This window comes from Schistocerca cancellata, chromosome 4 (assembly GCF_023864275.1).
Source record: "Schistocerca cancellata isolate TAMUIC-IGC-003103 chromosome 4, iqSchCanc2.1, whole genome shotgun sequence".
In the NCBI taxonomy this organism is placed as follows: Eukaryota; Metazoa; Arthropoda; class Insecta; order Orthoptera; family Acrididae; genus Schistocerca; species Schistocerca cancellata.
In genome coordinates, this window is record NC_064629.1 from 787,431,459 (window position 1) to 787,452,657 (window position 21,199).

Sequence of the window (21,199 nt, forward strand, 5' to 3'; positions counted from 1 at the left end):
AGTATTCATTCTCGCTACACTAGCAACGTCTCACCGTTACGCGGGTTACCTTCCAAATGGGGGCCTGCCTCTGTGTCTGCAGCTCGTATCGTCTAAGTGGGAAGTAGGTACCTCACCAGGCTACATGTATAACGGATACATTTTTAGGAAAACTATACGTCTTTCTTCATTTACTAGTCGATAGTTATAAATATGTTTGTTCTAATAACTAAATATAATTAAAAATAGTATTTGGTCAAATAACACGAAACTCACTAAAACTTCTTGCAAATACACGTGTTTTTTTAATTATGTTACCTTTCAGAAATCGTATAAATTAAATAATATGACCAGTGATGAAAAAATATAGATTAAAAAGTAAGATTGAGCGGGAGTCGAACTGCCGCCTCATGTACAATCGCCTTACGTACCTCGAACGCTTACTACTTTTTACATTTTTTTTTACTTATCTTTATTTTGTTCTGAACTGTCTGATGCGTTTGGTCTGGGCGGACACCACGCGACATCCTTTCAAGTTGATCGTTGATTCTTTCACTCAGTTTTTTATTACAGAGAGCAACCTGCCCACTGACAGAACAAGCTGCGCTACCGTGCCGGCCAACTACACCACTCTGAACCCTAACAGCAAGCACCTACGCACAGATACACCCTCACATAATAGACGCCTAGAACTTGTCTTGCGTTTTTCTCGGAATTGCCAGAGTAGTGCACCTTACTACTTGCCCATTATGTCGTTTCAATGGCCTACTAAAGGTGTACAGAGTCTGAAGTAAATCTGTGACACGAACGCCATAGCCTCCTCTTGTTAGAGCACCACACCGGCGCCAGCCATGGATCGCATGATGGATGGGATATCCAAGAGATCATTCAGAGGAACCACGCACAAAAAAGTTTTGAGAAAATTTTATTTGTCGCGTGCTTATATGTGGAGTAAATTATGACTCGGCTTCACTTAGGTACGTACTTTTGCTTACTTATGAAATGCACTTTACGAAAATTAGGCAATGTGTGGCTTCAGTCACAATATTATTGCATTCATACTTCATGCTTTTTACCAGCAGACACTAAAATGTACTCATACGAGAATAGACTGCTGAATAGTTACTAACATTCCTCTGCATACTATCATCGCCGATAGTATTTCTAGCTTTTAGGAGCCCTTATACCGGATGTTTCCTGAACGTGTCATTTATTTTTGAGAGGTATTAGTAATAGTAGTAGTAGAAGAAGAAGAAGAAGAAGAAGAAGAAAAATAAGAAGTGGAAGTCGTCCAAACAATAGCAATAAGTTCATTAAAAGTGAATCACCGCTCGTGGTAGCCGTGGGGTCTCAGCCGCCTTGCGACGGTTCACGTGGCTCCCGCGTTAGAGGTTCGAGTCCTATGACCTCAACAGTTTGGGCCCATAGAACTTACCACAAATTTCCAATAAAAATTAATCTGGATTCATGTATTTTTCGCGATCTGAACACTTCTGAAAGGGGTTGAATGACGTTTGGTCGAATTATGGGCAGAGTCTTTCAGTCAACATGGTTAACAAGGTGTTTTACTTTAGTTCTGTGCAATGGCTCACTAGGTACACATTATTGTCAGTATTAGATAGCCTGCAGTAAGTTGTGAGGTTCTAGTGAGCTAGTACCGTCGTTCTAATCGTAGTATTGTGTGTTTTGTAGAACAAGTTATCCGTAGCTCTGGGTATTTATTGTAATTTTCTATTTATTGACACACATGACTTCACATTTCTGTTAACAGCTGTTGTGCTATTTTCGCAAACAAATGACTCAGTATATACTCACTACACCAGTTGTTAGCAATAAAAGTTCACTGTTCCGTAAATGAAATGTCGGATTCAATTTCCTTCTACGGTTTATCAATTACAAGCTTGCGCGTCAGTGCTATCTACGCTGAACATTATTCACATTGCGAAGAAGCGTCAGATAAGCTGTTTGGCCGACATTACAACCTGTGAGAGACACATGATCTGTATCAAACCAAAGGATACTCAATGGAACGATCAACTGAATTAACATGCCTGAGATGTCGTCCGCGAAAATCTTGGAACCAGTGTACTACGACTGTCACTAGCAGAAGGCATAAGTCATGCTCTTGTGAGAGTAATACTGCGTACACAGCTGCTATATCCACACTATCTTCAGTGCATCCAGGCACGAAGGCCATTAGACCACTGTGGCAGGTACCACTTCTGACATTGGCTCTTAAAAAGATGTGGTGCTGATCCACTGTTGGAGTCAACGATTTTATTTCATGAGATAAGTTAATGTACATTTTCATAATCAGGAGGACCAATCCCCAAACTGATTATTACTGTCTCTCAAAATATTCGATACATTTGCTTTACTTACTCCCCTATATAGGGAATTCTAATGGTGGCCACTTTTATTGTGGTAACTATTGGCTCGGATTTAGACACACACCAAAATTAATTTTAGTCATGTACGAGGCATTAAACCATACAGTTATTAATGATGGGCTAGATATAAAATGATCGAAATTGATTTTACCCAAGGTATCTTGTGTTTTGTCTACTGAGACTCCTCAACGTAAGTTGAAGTTACAACCAGTTCCTAAGTAAACTGAGGTACTGAAAACCAACGGACAGAACACTGCGACACCTTCGGTGTTGTGTGGTAAGTGACTTATCAAAGACATGCAACAATTTCATTCATAAATAGGCGAATTTTAACAGGAAAGCTACTAATAAGTGATAATCGTCACGATCTAAATATACTGAAGAACCAAAGGAACCGGTACACCTACCTAATAACGTGTAGGGCCCCCTCGAGCAGCCAGAAGTGCCGCAACACTGCGTTCCATGGACTCAACTAATGTCTCAAGTAGTGCTGCGGGGAATTGACAATATGAATCCTGCTGGGCTGTCCATAAATCCGTAAGAGTATGAGGGGTTGGAGATATCTTCTGAACAGTGCGTTGCAAGGCATCCCAGATATGCTCAATAATGTTCATGTCTAGAGAGTCTGGTGACCAGCGGAAGTGTTTAAACTATGAAGAGTGTCCGTGGAGCCACTCTGTAGCAATTCTGGACGTGTGGGATGTCGCATTGTGCTGCAGGAATTGCCCAAGTCTGTAGGAATGCACAAGAGGCATGAATGGATGCAGGTGATCAGAAACGATGCTTACGTACGTGTCAACCGTCAGAAACGTATCTAGACGTATCAGCGGTCCCATATCACTCCAACTGCACACGTCCCGCACAATTACAGAGCGTTCACCAGCTTGAACAGTCCCCTGCGTACATGTAGGGTCCATAGATTCACGATTTTTATTAAAAAATGTAACTCCTCCAGCTGTACTTAAGATTTCGTATTTATTTGGCTACAAGTTTCGACGTTGCGTCAACGCCATTTTCAGGCCCTATATAACACACCATGCATAAAAGAAACAATGTGAGACATCAGTAGTCCTTGGGCTATTGTACAAATTAAATATGTAAGGGAAGACTTCATTAAAAGTAGTTACATTTCGTTCATTTTCAGTAAGATGCAATTTACATTGACATTGGCAGTTTATATGGTACAAACGAATACAAATGAGGTTATATATAAACGGTTATTTCCACTACAGGTCAATACTAGACATTTGAATAAAGTGGGCGTATATGTAAGTATAGGTTACAAACCGTTACTCTTAGAGAATATAATATAGGCATGAAACAGTACTAAGATTGTGTTAAAAGGGAATAATGATACCCTAATCCCTTCTTTGTGTGAACAATTTAACTATTAGGGAGACAAATATTTGTTGCCAATCAGACATATGGAGTTCCCATCCACTCGGTACAATTTGAAACGGGACTCGTCGGACCAGGCAACATGTTCCCAATCATCAACAGTCCGATGCCGGTGTTGACGGGCCCAGGTGAGGCGTAAAGCCTTGTGTCGTGCAGTCATCAAGAGTGCACGAGGGGGCTAACGACTCCGAATGCCCATGACGATAATGTTTCGTTGAATTGTTAGCACGCTGACACTTGTTGATGGCCAAGCATCGAAATCTGCTGCAATTTGCGCATGGGCTGCTCTTCTGTCTCGTTGAACTATTTTGTTCAGCCTTAGCTGGTCCCATTCTTGCAGGATCTTTTTCCGGCCGCAGCGATGTCGGTGATTTGATGTTTTACCGGATTCCTAAAATTCACGGTACACTCGTGAAATGGTCGTACGGGAAAATCCCCACTTCATCGCTACCTCGGAGATGCTGTGTCCCATCGCTCGTGCGCCGACTATAACACCGAGTTCAAACTCACTTAAACCTTGATAACCTATCATTGAAGCACCAATAACCGATCGAACAAATGCGCCAGACACTTGTTGTCTTATACAGGTGTTGCAAACCGCAGCGCCGTATTCTGCCTGTTTACATATCTCTGTATTTGAATACGCATGCCTACACTAGTTTCTTGGGGGCTTCAGGGTACTATGAAGAAAACGTAAGGTAGTGCTGCAGTGCGAAGTCTGTCTCTCCAGAATTTTAGTAATAATGACATCCTAATTTTGGGGAACGTATTTTAGGCATCGGACAAGAGCCCATTAGAGACTGAATTTGTATGTGTATGTAATAGCCACCAGCAGAAACAAATATCATTTTGAGACGAAAGCTTCTCCTCCACATTTTCCTTTGGCCAAAGATTTAGACAATAATTAACGTGAAAGTTGTTTTGTTTATAGGAATGACCTGCAGAAACTGCTTGTTGTTGAAAGAAGGTAGCCCCGTGTGGATGGACAGCCCCACGTGGATGATAGAACAAGCAGCCGCAATAAAGACTTCATGGTCCGAATTGACAACTTGCCTTTGATACGTAAAAAGAAAAACATGACACACTCGCTCAATAATATTAATCGTACAACTCTGCTCGCCAAGCTCTGAGGACATGAACTAAAAATTTCTTTGGTACAATCCTTTAAATACATACCAAAGAACAATAAATCTGTTGTTAGGAATGGACAATGTGGGCATGTCATGGAGTCGTCGAGTTTTAAAAATCATGTAGATTAACGTGGAATTACTATAAGTAAGAGATTTTCACACGCATCGCAAAACTGAAAATTACAAGATAGTTATTTTGCTGGAAACTCTATATGCATTATCATCTGTTTCCAATGAAGTTCCCAACAAAGTTCCAGAAAGCGTGGACCAGAAAAGAACAATTATTGGTGAAATAAAAGGGGAAATTACGCTAGTACTGATAAAATAGCAGATCTGGGCTCAAATGGCTCTGAGCACTTAATTTCTGAGGTCATCAGCGGCATAGAACTTAGAACTAATTAAACCTAACTAACATAAGGACATCACACACATCAATGCCCGAGGCAGGATTCGAACCTGCGACCGTAGCGGACGCTGGGTTCCAGACTGTAGCGCCTAGAACCGCACGGCCACTCTGGCCGGCATAGCAGATCTAAACAACGCTATTTGTACATGATTATCGGTATCGTTCGCCAGACATGCTTGAACTCTACGGATATATTTATGGAAAGGTCACCAATGGACCGACCAGAAGGCAATTTAAAATCTTTAGTAAAGCAAAAATTTATGATTACCTGTGTAGAGTGAGGAATCTAAGCAAGAGTTACGGGAACTGAAATACACAGGAGTCATTATAAGAAATAGTGTAGGGTTTTGAACTATTGCAACTAATGAAACCCTTAAAAGGATGGGTACTAAGAAATTAAAGGAAGAGCGAAAGGAAAGAGGGGACATGTGAGAGGACAAATCCAAACCATCACATCAACTAACAAGATACAATGAACATTATACAATCAAGACGAGGATTGCTATAGACAGGCCTGTAAGAATGTGATTAATACATGAATCAATAAGAACGGTTTTAACATTACGTAACTGATGTTATCTTAATATGTTTGCTTTTTATTAATAAAAATAGTAAAGAGCCAGAGTAATGTTTGTTAGAAAACCTGGCAAAGTTGATGTTTTTATTAACCTACAAGTCGGAGCTGCTTTAGTGAAGCCAGCGAAAGTAAACTAACTATATGCTTCCTTTGGTATTAAATAGAGATTCTAAATGGTTCAAATGGCTCTGAGCACTATGGGACTTAACTACTGAGGTCATCAGTCCCCTAGAACTTAGAACAACTTAAACCTAACTAACCTAAGGACCTCACACACATCCATGCCCGAGGCAGGATCCGAACCTGCGACCGTAGCGGTCACGCGGTTCCAAACTGACGCGCTTAGAACCGCACGGCTACACCGGCCGGCTATAGAGATTCTAATTAACAGCGTTAGGTAAGATGTTGCCAAAAAACTACAAGGAGGTATCTTTTTCTGAGTACAGCTATACGCTTTTAGAAATCTGATTGGTAACCTGCAGTCTTTTCTTCTACTCTAGATATTTTCTAAGATGTATCCTATGCTACATTTTCGTCTCTGTATGACAAGTGAAAGTTTATAAGATAAACCGCCTAAATAAGGTAGCCACATTAGCAGCCATTCCCAAAATGTTTCGGTAATAATGTTTCACGAAATTTCTCTGTCAATCGAATGGAACTATCAGCTACGTTACTTGGTAAAATGATTTCTTGCATATCTCTTATGATTTGAGGACGTTTATCGGATGTCAATTTTCTCCTAATTGCTCGCTTATGTGGACAAACAAATATCGTTCAGAATCGGATATGCCTCTTTCTTTATAGACATAGAGTCACGTTATAAATTATAACTGACATACTTCTCATGCGATAAGTGTTATTCCTGGAAGTCTAAGCAATCGCCCTTGGGTTGAAGTGTAGTAGCAACATTCGTTTTTGTTACTGTCTACATTTTAAATGCAGCCTCTTTTCGTAGTTTTCAGAATTTCTGTGTAACAAAATGCACGCACAGTGCTCCATTGGATTTTTCCAGAGCTATCAACGATCCGCAGTCAAACTGCAGCTGTAGCGCTGGGGATCAGAATGCAGAGTGCAGTAATGTTGGTGGCTGAAGAGCTTGTATTGTTCGCTTGCGAAGGACCGTATCGTAAACGCAGTGGTCGCTATTACGTGGTACACAGCCAACGGGCCGTTTACTGCGCGCTCTATCACGTTTCCTCCGGTACTTTCACGGGCCCATTGTTTAACTCGGAGCCAGCACGCGAAATCGAAATCGTGTTCATCTCATCAGGGTTGCAATGAGACATTAAGAGTGTCCAGCGATCAGGCACGCAGAGATCCATACTAATTTCTGAAACAGCAGGAGCAGTAAACATGCGTCTCAATGTAAACACACCTATTGAGTGCCAATCAATGCAGACTGTACGACAGGCGCTGTGATTTATTGTCCTTTGTAATAAGGGTTATATTCATTCCATTTACGTTTACCGTGTGGAGTGATTCATTCGTTATATGGTGTATGTAGGAGCGATGTCTATAACCGGCTGTTAAAAGAAAACGAGATACATGGAAAGAGGTAAGTAAACTGTTTACTATTTCGGCCACCTTAACTGTAAATACATTTATCCCACTGTGAGACAAGACAATCATTCCATTTACAGAAAAATGATTGGGGCAGCATACGGAACCATGCTAGTACCCAGCCGTGTATTTCTTCGCCCGAAGCAAATTAACGGCCCCATATGTCTCCTTCCGGACTCCAAAGCTATAGAAATCGCATAGGCAGAGATTGGGGCTGTATGTAAGATGTGTAATGGCTTCCCAGCAAAACTTCTGCATCGTATCCGAAACAACCTTGCCAATATGTGGACTGGCACTATCCTGCAGCCGACTGCGGTGGCCGAGCAGTTCTAGGCGCTTCAGTCCGGAACCGCGCGACTGCTACGGTCGCAGGTTCGAATCCTGCCTCGGGCATGGATGTGTGTGGTGTCCTAGGTTAGTTAGTGCTTACAGCCATTTGAACCATTATCCTGCAACAGTACGCTGCTACCTGTGAACATTCCTGAGGGTTTGGAATTGATCGAATGCCTCAATTTTTGTAAAGTTTACACACACCGCTGCGCATTAATTGTGGCGCCATGTTCCCTAAAGTCAATGAGCAGCGGGCAGTTGTAGTCAAAGGAAAAGATCATCATGACTTTTCCGGCGCTGATGAGCACGGGTTTGGATTTCTTGGTACGAGTGAATCTATTTGTTTCCAATGCTGGCTCTTACGCTTACTCTCCGGCTCAAAATGAGGATACAATGTTTAATCTCCCTTGACAGTAATGGACAGGAAACGATATTCTTCGTCGTAATACAGTTCCAGATGTTGCAGTGCTTTCGACATTCTGCTTACTTTCTAATCCTGCGTCAGCCCGTAGGGATGCCACTCGGAACTAACTTTTCGCAACTTCAGACGGTGTACGAGGGTTGCCCAGAAAGTAACGCACCGCATTTTTTTCTTCAACAATACTTTATTGAACATAATGAGGACTACACACACCAAAAATGGTGTTTTATCTACACACCCTATTTTTCCACATAATTTCCGTCCCGTTCTATTGCCTACCTCCAGCTCGAAACAAGGGCGTGTATGCTCTGTCGGTACCAATCCTTGTCCTGGTGGTGGAGCCAGTGCTTCATCGTCCTCAAAATGTCTTCCACAAATGGCATCCCTTAATTGCCCAAACAACTGGTGGTCCAAGGGCCATAAGTCAGGACAGTAGGGTGGATGGGGTAACACTGTCCAACCATGTTCTTCGATGTATTCAGTAGTCCTCAGACTTGTGTGCGTTGCTTTCGCGCCGAAGTCGCCGGAAGCGCGTCTTGAGTTTTGTTAACGTGTTGACATAGACTTCTCAATTAATGGTACCGTCTCTTGGCATCACATCAATGAGAATCACACTTTCACAGTTTCAGAACACGGCGAAAGCAATTGCTTTGTATTTTTTCTTTAGTGGATAGTGGGAATGGCGCCATTCCATCGACTGTCGTTTGGTTTCGGGCTCAAAATGGTGAACCCAGGCTTGATTACCAGGCACAATCCGGGACAAGAAGGCCTCCCCCTCAGCTTCAAAACGTTGCAACAAACCAAAACAAATGTTTTTTCTGTGCGATTTGTGATCCACCGCTAGACACGTCGGGACCCATCTTGCACACACTTTTGAATATACAAGAGTGCGGATAATTGCATCCACACTTCCTTTGCTGACTGACAGATGTAGCGCCAACTGCTGTGTTTTAATGCGTCAGTCCTCGCCAATGACAACATCAGTTCTCTGCAACATGTCAGGTGTGACAGCCGTGGATGGTCTCTCCGACCGCTGCGAATCGTGGAGCTCCACCGATCCGCTTGCTGACCACCTCACACTCCGTTCCCAGAAACTAACTGTACTTCTGTCGACAGCAGATGCTCCATAGACTTTTCCCAAGCGTTTCTGAATATTACCAACAGTTTCTTTCTCTGCAGTGAGAAATTCAATGATGACACTTCGCTTGTAACGTGCAGCTACGCTATCTGTCGAAGTAACGGAAACTTGGCGCGCTCACTCAGGAGACTTCAAATAATATATACGTAACGTTTAGCATTCGTAGCATTGCTTTCGACTGAGGAAAAAAAATGCGATGCATTACTTTCTGGGCAACCCTCGTATCATGATGGAGTGAGCGGTACCGTAACTGATGCCCAACTTCAGTCGAATGTCTTTCACCAACCGGTGTCGGTTATTTCAGACGGCTGCATCCACCGCCGCAATAACAGAAGGGTGCTGTCTTTCAGTGACATTCGACCTTTCTGGAACCGTTAATTCCACGCAAATCCTTGCGTACGTGAAAACCTATGTTCGGTATACGTATTTGGACATGAATTTCATTTCTTGGCGCCTCTTTCCCGGTCAAAAACGGCACTACACCTCGCTTCTTCTCTTTCCTTGTCTCCATAACGAAGTCGGACACATACACGACTCGCTGACTTCACATAGAGCATGTGTAACAAACTGCACAGCAGAGAATGTTACTGGAGAACGTTCGAGCTGTTCCTTCCTGTTTCCCAATAGAATGCTCTTTCAAACGTCACACCTACCTGCGTTACACACGTCCGTGCCATGCATGTTATCCAGGGTGATTCTGAGCATCTATTACAGACCTCTAGCGGTTCATGAAGGGATTTAGTAGATGAACTTTTGATAAGTAATTCATATACGGAAATGTACCATTTGGACATACACTCCTGGAAATGGAAAAAAGAACACATTGACACCGGTGTGTCAGACCCACCATACTTGCTCCGGACACTGCGAGAGGGCTGTACAAGCAATGATCACACGCGCGGCACAGCGGACACACCAGGAACCGCGGTGTTGGCCGTCGAATGGCGCTAGCTGCGCAGCATTTGTGCACCGCCGCCGTCAGTGTCAGCCAGTTTGCCGTGGCATACGGAGCTCCATCGCAGTCTTTAACACTGGTAGCATGCCACGACAGCGTGGACGTGAACCGTATGTGCAGTTGACGGACTTTGAGCGAGGGCGTATAGTGGGCATGCGGGAGGCCGGGTGGACGTACCGCCGAATTGCTCAACACGTGGAGCGTGAGGTCTCCACAGTACATCGATATTGTCGCCAGTGGTCGGCGGAAGGTGCACGTGCCCGTCGACCTGGGACCGGACCGCAGCGACGCACGGATGCACGCCAAGACTGTAGGATCCTACGCAGTGCCGTAGGGGACCGCACCGCCACTTCCCAGCAAATTAGGGACACTGTTGCTCCTGGGGTATCGGCGAGGACCATTCGCAACCGTCTCCATGAAGCTGGGCTACGGTCCCGCACACCGTTAGGCTGTCTTCCGCTCACGCCCCAACATCGTGCAGCCCGCCTCCAGTGGTGTCGCGACAGGCGTGAATGGAGGGACGAATGGAGATGTGTCGTCTTCAGCGATGAGAGTCGTTTCTGCCTTGGTGCCAATGATGGTCGTATGCGTCTTTGGCGCCGTGCAGGTGAGCGCCACAATCAGGACTGCATACGACCGAGGCACACAGGGCCAACACCCGGCAACATGGTGTGGGGAGCGATCTCCTACACTGGCCGTACACCACTGGTGATCGTCGAGGGGACACTGAATAGTGCACGGTATATCCAAACCGTCATCGAACCCATCGTTCTACCATTCCTAGACCGGCAAGGGAACTTGCTGTTCCAACAGGAAAATGCACGTCCGAATGTATCCCGTGCCACCCAACGTGCTCTAGAAGGTGTAAGTCAACTACCCTGGCCAGCAAGATCTCCGGATCTGTCCCCCATTGAGCATGTTTGGGACTGGATGAAGCGTCGTCTCACGCGGTCTGCACGTCCAGCACGAACGCTGGTCCAACTGAGGCGCCAGGTGGAAATGGCATGGAAAGCCGTTCCACAGGACTACATCCAGCATCTCTACGATCGTCTCCATGGGAGAATAGCAGCCTGCATTGCTGCGAAAGGTGGATATACACTGTACTAGTGCCGACATTGTGCATGCTCCGTTGCCTGTGTCTATGTGCCTGTGGTTCTGTCAGTGTGATCATGTGATGTATCTGACCCCAGGAATGTGTCAATAAAGTTTCTCCTTCCTGGGACAATGAATTCACGGTGTTCTTATTTCAATTTCCAGGAGTGTATAATAAGTACGAAGATCGGATCACTTTCAAACCTCCCACTTCACTATAAACACACAAGCGGAGAAGAGGGCGCTGTTATCAGTCCCTATAGGAATTCTGACATCACGTAACATCTTGGTACGACTACAACAACAGCTGCGAGAAATCGGTACTTTCGAAACTATGAAGGTCGATTGTCGTACTCCAGGGACGCGATGCGCTCTAGACTTCGAAGAAGTCCTTCGGCACGCCGAAGAGAGCCCGAGGACAATACTCGAAACATTGCCGATGCCATGTACTACAGCTGACACGTCAGAGCTCATTGTCTGCACTGAGTGTGTACCCTTAAGCGCTAGATTTAAAAGTTTTCCGCTCTTCGAAATGACCTTACATCATAACGGTGCATTTTTAGACATGGGTTCTTCATCAAAACTTCATTTGGTAAGTCCCCTCGGTAATAAGAACTTTGAATCACCCTGTATAGTCCGTCTCGTTATCGTTCGACTGACCCTTACCAGCAACAGAAAAATTTTTGTACATTCGGTTCTGAAATTAGATTTATACAATTTTCTATGTAAATTTTCGTAAACTGTAACACATTTTGAGTCAGTTTACAGCCATTGCTATTATTCAGGATATAGTTTACTTTTTCTATGAGTCAGACCGAAATATAGCCTCTCGCGCTGCCATTAGGTAAAAAAAAAACCAACTGGTATAAGGTTTCATCCAGTGCATTCGCCAACGTGGGTTGGAGGAATTTCCGGAATGTGTATTCGTAGTAAACTGTTCCACTCTTCTACTGCCTCCATTGTGTATTTCGGGAACGGATTTCAAAATCAACAAATTCTACGAAGTTATGGAAAATCTTGAAAAATTATATTTTTGGGACCCGCAAAACGTGGCCTATCCGGTGGGAATTGCAAATGAGGGTTATACGCCCAAATAGGAAGGCTTTGGGGGCACCATTTCTTTAAGGCTATAAGGTACAAAAAAAGGGTCTTAGGGTTTTTGTCCACATTAATTTGACCTTATTTTTCATAGTTTTTCTACCAACAGCTGGTTTCCTGTCATTGCTACACGATATAATTAACCTATGACCAACATCTTGGATTAGCAGCTCCATATTAAATCCTGTATGCCATAAACGACACTAATAAACTGCTCAGGGGCTAATAGTAGATTCTCATCTTAAATAAGCGCAAAATGTTGCTCACAGATAAGTGAGGGCTCCAAAATAATCTTTGGTTACACGATACGTGATGGCAGTTATTAGCTGTCCGGGAGGATGTCCCCATAGCAGTTTAATGTTTCAAATCCACATAAGAGAAGTTGACACAATAAAAAATACCTAGGAATAGATCTATGGAAACGTAACTTATGTTCTAAGTGGGTAGCTTACACAACTATCGTTAGACTTGTTTCTTAACATGTCATGTCTGTCTGGGGTTTTTCATTGGTCTGTTTCGGAGAATAGATACACGAGATCCGAAGCATAACAATATGTAATTTGATGTTTCATCTATTAAGCACGAGAGGGGATCTGGAGACGCTCATTCAGCTTCAATGGTAATCAGAACTAGAGTGGAATTACGTTCTGTGGAGCAAAAATTTATAGGTGAAAAATTTCCAGGAGGGTCAAGTGACATGCTACTTCCTGTTACTCATACGTCGCGAAATGCTCATGGCGTTAATATAAGCAATTTTCCAGCATATCTGAATCAGTTACGGCAGTAGTTCATTCTGTGAACTATTTGTTAGTAGGACAGGAAAGAAGAACAATGAGAGCAGTACGTGAAGTGCTTTCTGTGTTCTTGCGGAATATGAACTATTTAAAAACATTGATCCACCTGCATAACTGCGAGCGGCTATGGGTTTGGGCTGAAGGAGAGCAGGGAATGAAAGATAACAAACCTCTTTCAACTATAAAAAGAAAACTTGCTTTACTGTGAAATATAGACAAACCATTGACCAAAATAAAGGTGGTCTGTTAGACATTCCACGTCGTGTAAACAAACTCTGCAACTGGGCCACATTCAGTACCAGGATTGTGCATCATGTTCGTTGAAATTAGCATGAATCCTACTTTTTAGGCTAACCACCATGTGGCTGAGACGTTGCTTTTAAAGCCCGTCCCACTTCTCGACGGTTGCTCTCCTAAAAATGGTTCAAATGGCTCTGAGCACTATGGGACTTACCATATGAGGTCATCAGTCCCCTAGAACTTAGAACTACTTAAACCTAACTAACCTAAGGACATCACACACATCCATGCCCGAGGCAGCATTCGAACCTGCGACCGTTGCGGTCTCGCGGTTCCAGACTGAAGCGCCTAGAACCGCTCGGTCACTCCGGCCGGCCACTATCAAGATTTTTGCTCATAAGGCGCACTGCAAATATTTCTTTTGAAACGTTAATGTTACTTTTTTTGCCGCATAACAGCACGTATTGCTCCTAACAGTAGTTTGTACGGCTGTTCCTAGTGTCAGGGTCACCGAATAAACAGACGCAGGCGTGATAAGAGAACGTGGTGCGAAATCCAAAACGCACCAACGCCAGCTTAACTTTAAACTTTATAACAAAGAACTACAATCACAAATTTATTTTATAATTTGGAGTTCGTATGCACAGCTGAATTACTGTAGATGCAATTTTTACACAGTGATTAGCAGAGGAAAGAAAGGTAAGGCAGTGTATGATGTTGCGTTACGGATAACTTCCATCAATCGGGACTTTAATTTGTTGACGTGAAATATTTTATAACAGTTCCTGTAGCACAGTTCTTGTGATAACTTTTGAATAATGAATGTTTCAGTAATAATGAAATAGTTCTTTGTTTATTCACTGCAGTCGTTACGAAAATACGAAGTATCTGTTGCATGACGAAAACAATCATTTTCTTCACACCAGGTTAACTTCATAAAAGAAAAATTAATGCACTCAGGCGTCTTACTGTAATTAATAGTTTTATTTTGGCAGAACTGGGAGTAAAAAATTATCACGGCCACTGTTGTGCATAATGGGCTGAATAAATGGCATACTGTGTGGATTTTTTAAAACGTGGTGATTCAAACTGACAGTGCAAATATGTCTGAACATTAATAATACTGTTCTGCCGATTAACCTGAAATAACGAAGAGCTGTTGGAAATTATACTTTCTAAAATTTTTTGAAAAATTCTATATAGTTTTATCGAAAGACATAATCACATCATTAATTCTAGGTGGAATCCGATTTATAGTAATAGGTTTTTCATCGCTCTCCGAAAGACAGAGGTATCTTATATCCAATCCAAGAATCTTACCACTATTTTCTGCAACCTGTAACAAGACGTTTCGGATGTAACATTTAAAACTATTCTCTGCCATCTTTCTAGATTTTGCTGCGTCAATTACAAGATTTTTGCAAGCAAACGGTCCTTTTAATTAATTTTTGATTGTAGTTCCCCTTCAAGCTTCCGAAGACAAATATAAGCCAGTGGAAACAGTAATCCACTAATCCTTATCAATGGAATTGTAGTATATGAATCTTTCACAGCATTCATTGACTGCACAAGTGACTATGTCCTTCTTTCGCTCGAAATGATAATGAGCGGTTTTCACACATTTCTTAACTTCTAGCGATATCTCCCTCCTTTGTCTAGCCAAATGATTTATAGCCTCTTCTTTGACACTGAAAGCTATTACTGTACATGTTTTTCTTGGACTTCGAAGGTACTCTCCTTTTGTTCTGGAATTTAATTAGCATTACAGTCATCGTTAACACCACAACTCACGGAATCGTCAGAGTTATTTCTGTTTATTCTAATGTTTCCGCTATTTCTTACGAAATGTCGACATCAGAATTAACATCCTAATTTAAGTATCAAATAACAATACGTAGGTCTTGGAGAGAAGTAGGTGATTTCGACAGTTTTCATCATGACTAAGTTGAAAACTTTAACAGAATCCCACATTACTGTGACACTCTACTACCTGTAGATGCCATGAGCAAGCATGGGTAAAGAAAAGAAAAAGTGAAATAGTTACGTTTTATCTCCATTGCTTACACTTGGTGATACCGCAAAGACAACTGATAATTATTGTGAATATTAAATAAGTTGCAGATTAAAGTGAATAATAACTGTGCAAAATTTTGTCAGAGAAATTATCAATGGAAACTGAAATTCGCATTAATATTATGGTCGCGTTGTGCCACATTATCTGCTTATTAATAAGTCATCAACCAATGATATGTGCCTGCCGTATTGCACAATATTACCGTCATCTGTACACGATCATATCTCTATCCCATGACTTTCGTCACGTCAGTGTATAATGATCTTGTTTACGACGGGAAGTTAAACTGTAACCACCCTTCCTTCCGTCGGGGAACCAGTTTACTTTAAGTTTTTCAAATGTTTCCCTTCCGGTGCAGACGACTTTCTTGATTTGCTTCGAAGTTCAATAACTTTCGTAGTTACTTTTACAATGGTTACTTGCGCGAAGATCTGCTATGTGACCATCTTCAGAGGGCTGGAGGTACAAAAGGTGTATCATTAAGTGTTTATTAACATTTGAAATTACCGGTTGAGTTCACTTCCGTCACGATTTATGCTACAGCATTTATTTGGAAACCAGTTTCTTCAAGACAGATTCCAAATTAGTGGTAAGTGTTCGAGGCTGTAGAAAGGAAAGCGCTTTTCCTGCTCCATCACATGACATGTGTGGCGTTATAGTTAATTTTTGCAAGTTTTTCGTATTTCGTGAATATTCACAGTCCCTGATCAATTGTTCCCTAAACGAGTCAAACTCACACTAATCAAATTAAAAGCACTAATCCTGGTTCGCGCTTATCAAGCTTTATTACAACTTACTTTCTCCTTTACTTCCACAATGGTACGTCTACATCTCAGATATTAGATGCATTCTTGATATTCTGAGATAGCGTGGTTGAAGACCACGTGATGACGAAGACGACAATTTTTCACCATTAACTCTTTCATCGGATTTTCATGTCGTAATTACTGCTACTTCAGATTCCATTATAAAATTTGCAAATGTGTGAAATCGTCACATGATATCACACAATTTCCGCGCTATAGTGTCATTCAAAATCTCCTTAGCTTTCACAGACGTTGGTACTTTTCCAGAAGGCCAGATTTTTCCTATGAGTATCTCATTATTTAGCTGTTGATGGTCTTAACCACAAAGGATACTAGTCTTCTGTAAATGGAGCTAGAAAATTTTTCAAACATATCCTGGTCTCTTTCAATGACAATAAAAACGTTTTGGCGACCATCACACGAGTTATTATAAAATTATTATTGTGAATTTTGATGAAAACTTATCAGGAGAAACGCCACACGTGCCTTTTTTGTACGTTGGCTCTGACTGTTCAACAGTGGTTCAAATGGTTCAAATGGCTCTGAGCACTATGGGACTAAACATCTGTGGTCATCAGTCCCCTAGAACTTAGAACTACCTAAACCTAACTAACCTAAGGACATCACACACATCCATGCCCGAGGCAGGATTCGATCCTGCGACCGTAGCGGTCACGCTGTTCCAGACTGATGCGCCTAGAACCGCTCAAAATTTCAGGAAAAACATTCCCAAAGTTTCATGTGGACCATTGTTGAACAGCCGGCCGGTGTGGCGGGCTGTTCAACAGTGGTCCACATGAAACTTTGGGAATGTTTTTCCTGAAATTATGAGCAGTTTTTGGTACAACGAGACGCCAGGAAGAAAACGAAAGTTTCAGCCTTGTATTTCCATGAGACCTTACTACATTCTGGTGCATAAGATGTCACAAAGCTGCTCTCAAATGACTGATTTTCTCGAAAAGCCATTAACTGCTTCGCTATGTAATTCTCCTTAAGGCTGAACTACAAACTGCAATTCATAGTGGGCTGTCTGGCTGCTGAGGTAGCCATTGAGATCAGGAGAAGAAGCCTCCAACCCAGTCCTCCACTGTCCGTCTGGAGGTAGCTCCTTCTGTTACTTGACACTTTGAAGCTGTCTACCTGTTTCAGCATCACCGAAATTCGAAACTTTCAGCATTCATTGCATCACACAGTATGTTCAAAAAGAGTCAAATATTTCAAAAGGAGTTATTATGGGTCAAAACTAGAAAAAATATTCCTCTAATAATATATCCTGAAATCAATCTTCTATTGGAATATGTGCCACATTTTTAAACACAAATGTGTCGTGTCAGTGAATGGCACAGAGGGGGGAGTCTCACTTAAGAAAGAACCATCTGGCTCATCTTTAGCCAACTGGTTTCTTGCCACTTACGAGTCAACGCCATCTCCTTTGCTTTCTGCAGACTGGATATCCACGATAATAAAACAAATTTATTGCTTTTAATGAGAATGTGGGCAAATTTTAGAACAAAGGACATGAACTGCCCCTAGATGTTAGCAGTTATCCGACACCGCATACTTTGCGTGTAACCGCAAAAATTCAGACGCGAACAACAAATTATGCGTGAAACACATGATTCTCCAAAACACTACAAATTCCAAAATACTGTGCGACCGGTAGATGTGCGTAACTTATTAATGTTCTACGCACTAAGCAATTTGTGAATCAGTGAGCGATACAATCATACAAAGCTCAGCCTAATAAGGATGTGTGCACATGGTCCTGTCTTAGCGGTGAACTTTATAAACATCAGATGCAGCCCAAACTTTGGACAACAGCTTTTACCTTTTTCTATGCATCAGGAATGTATTACATTAAAAACGTCAATTACTCTGTTGAATTTTGTATAGTAACCTCTGCGTACTAATGTGGGATAGTCGATAATCAAATTTCCTTGAGATATCTATCGTTATAGTTACTGATCTGAATTAATAATTAGCAAGAGTTATTGACTTCCTAGCGCCTAGACCAGTAACCCTGTCCTCCAGCAGCAAAGCCAATTCCTTTCATTACTAAAGCCATGGGACAGTGACACGTACGGTATACAGATGACAGTAATAATGCGTACACAATGAATAACAGAACAGTGATTCAATTATTACGGCCGCGCGACTGGAATTAACGGAGTTTGAACGCAAAAAGGTAAATGAAGCTAGATGCATAGGACGTTCCTTTTTAGAAATCCTTCGAGAATTAAATATTTTGAGACATAAGTGTCAAGACTGTGCGGAAAATAGTAAATTCTAGCCATTATCTACCACAACGGAAAACGCAGTAACCGACGGCCTTCACTTAACGACCGAGAGCAGCGGCATTTGCGTAGGATTATCAGTGTTAACAGACAAGCAACACAGCGTGAAGTAACCGCAGTAGTCAGTGTGAGATCTATGACGAACGTTTCCATTAGTACAGTGCGGCGAAAATTAACGTTAGTGGGCTACGGTTGCAGACGACGGACGTGAGTGTCTGCTAACAGCACGGCATCATCTGCGGCGCGTCTCCTGGACTAGTGGCTTGGGTTGTGACCATACTTGTTGAGCCCTAGAGGACTGTAAAACCGTGTCCTATTCAGCTGAGTCCAGATTTCAGTTAGTAAGAGCTGATGGTAGGGTTCGAGTGTGGCGCAGTTCCCACGAAGTCTTGAACCAAAGTTGTCAACAAGCCACTGTGCAAGCTTGTATTGGCTCCATAATGGTATGGTGGACGGGGTCCTCTGGTTCAACTGAACCGATCTTTGACTGTAAATGGCTATATTAGACTATTTGGAGAGCGTTTGCAGCCGTTAGTGGGCTTCATGGTCTCAAACGAGATGTAATTTTAATGGATGACTATACGCCACGTCGCCAGGTCACAATAGTTCGAGATTAGCTTGGATATCATTCTGGAGAATTCGAGTGAATGATTTGGCCACCCAGATAGCCCGACAAGAATCCCATCGTCATTTATGGTTCATAATCGAGAGCTCAGTTCCAGCACTAAATCCGGCACAGGCAACACTTTCCCAATTACGGACTTCTATAGGGGCAGCATGGCTCAGTACTTCTGGTGGGGACTTGAGTCCACGCCACGTCGAGCTCCTAAACTACGCTGCGCAAAAGGAAGTCCCACTCGATAGTAAGAGGTACCCCATGAGTTTTGTCACCTTAGTGTGTATTTAGTATAAGCTAGGATGAGGGAAGAAAATCGTCCGTGTCCATTTCAAGGAAATCACAGCATTATTTGTCTGAAGCAATTTAGCGAGATCAAGGAAAACCTAAATCTGAATGGCAGAACGGATATTTGACCGTCGCCCTCTCTAATGCAAGTCCACTGTGCTTACGTTAGTGAAACAGCCTGACAGGCTGAGCCAGGCTGAGCCTGGAGACATGATAAACTGAAGATTCGAAGGTCCTGATTTCACTTCAAGCATAGACAACCAGCGGGAGCAAAGAAGCGGAATTTCGCCTGGACAGTGTAACTCATGCATAACAGTAAGCTTGTAGGGATACAGATGTAGATCCTTTTTAATAATGTTTCGACTGGACGATCTCTTCATTCGCACTTGCAAAGATAGGCGACACTGAGATTGCGTCGGACGTTGTTCGAAGATTTCCTTCACTAGAGCGATGTTTTCTGGTGTTCTAACTAATTTAAGATACTTATTGTTTTTATTCGCTGCAGACCCGTTTCGCGCCTTTAGCCAATAAATTTTGTTCAGCAGACCTTACTGAAAGTTTTGCCAAAACACATGCCTTCTTGAATTCTTGCGCAAATAGATATGCACACATTTTCCACGAAGTGTATTTCCCATGACACACTTCAATGAAAACCAACTGATTTGTATGGAGCACCATTATTTTTTTTTGATTCAACATATCAATAAACTCGTAAACCCCTCTTTCTCAGTAATACGTAAAGACACAGCGAAATGCTCGGGGCAGAGCATGCGGGAGATGCGCATACGCAGACATGTGACAAAAACAGTTTGCTACATTGAAATCACGGTTTCTAGTATTTTCTTTGACGGGTAGTTCCCCAGTATTCTAAATATTTTCCGAGCCACTTGTAGAATAGAAGTGGCTCATCATGGAGGGTACCACAGCCAAATGTTAATTCAATAAGTAATTTTCACACTGGCAAATAAATTTATATATTTTACCTACACGCTAAGGGAAATTTGAATTTTCGAACTCCCCATTTCGCAGAACGTTTTAATATTTCTATCTTACTTTCTTTATTTTATTAGACCCTCTCTTTGCTCGTACACTGAGATTACTAGACACTCACACTTTTTTCTTTGGTCAACAATAAAACTGTGCCTAATTCCCGCCTTATGGGTACAAAGTAAATGAAACAACTATCAAAGACCCAGACTAGTTCGTAAACCAATACTAACTGAGACACAGATTGCAAGGACGCTACTAATTTAGACATTTGGCCAATTTAAAGACAACTGCTCGTATTTTTCGGCTAATTTACCTTCACATCATTGTGGTGGTGGTGGTTAGTGTTTAACGTCCCGTTGACAACGAGGTCATTAGAGGCGGAGTGCAAGCTCGGGTTAGGGAAGGATTGGGAAGGAAATCGGCCGTGCCCTTTCAAAGGAACCATCCCGGCATTTGCTTGAAACGATTTAGGGAAATCACGGAAAACCTAAATCAGGATGGCCGGAGACGGGATTGAACCGTCGTCCTCCCGAATGCGAGTCCAGCGTGTTAACCACTGCGCCACTTCGCTCGGTTCACATCATTGTGTACGTATTTCGTATTAATAACGTTTCTGTACATAT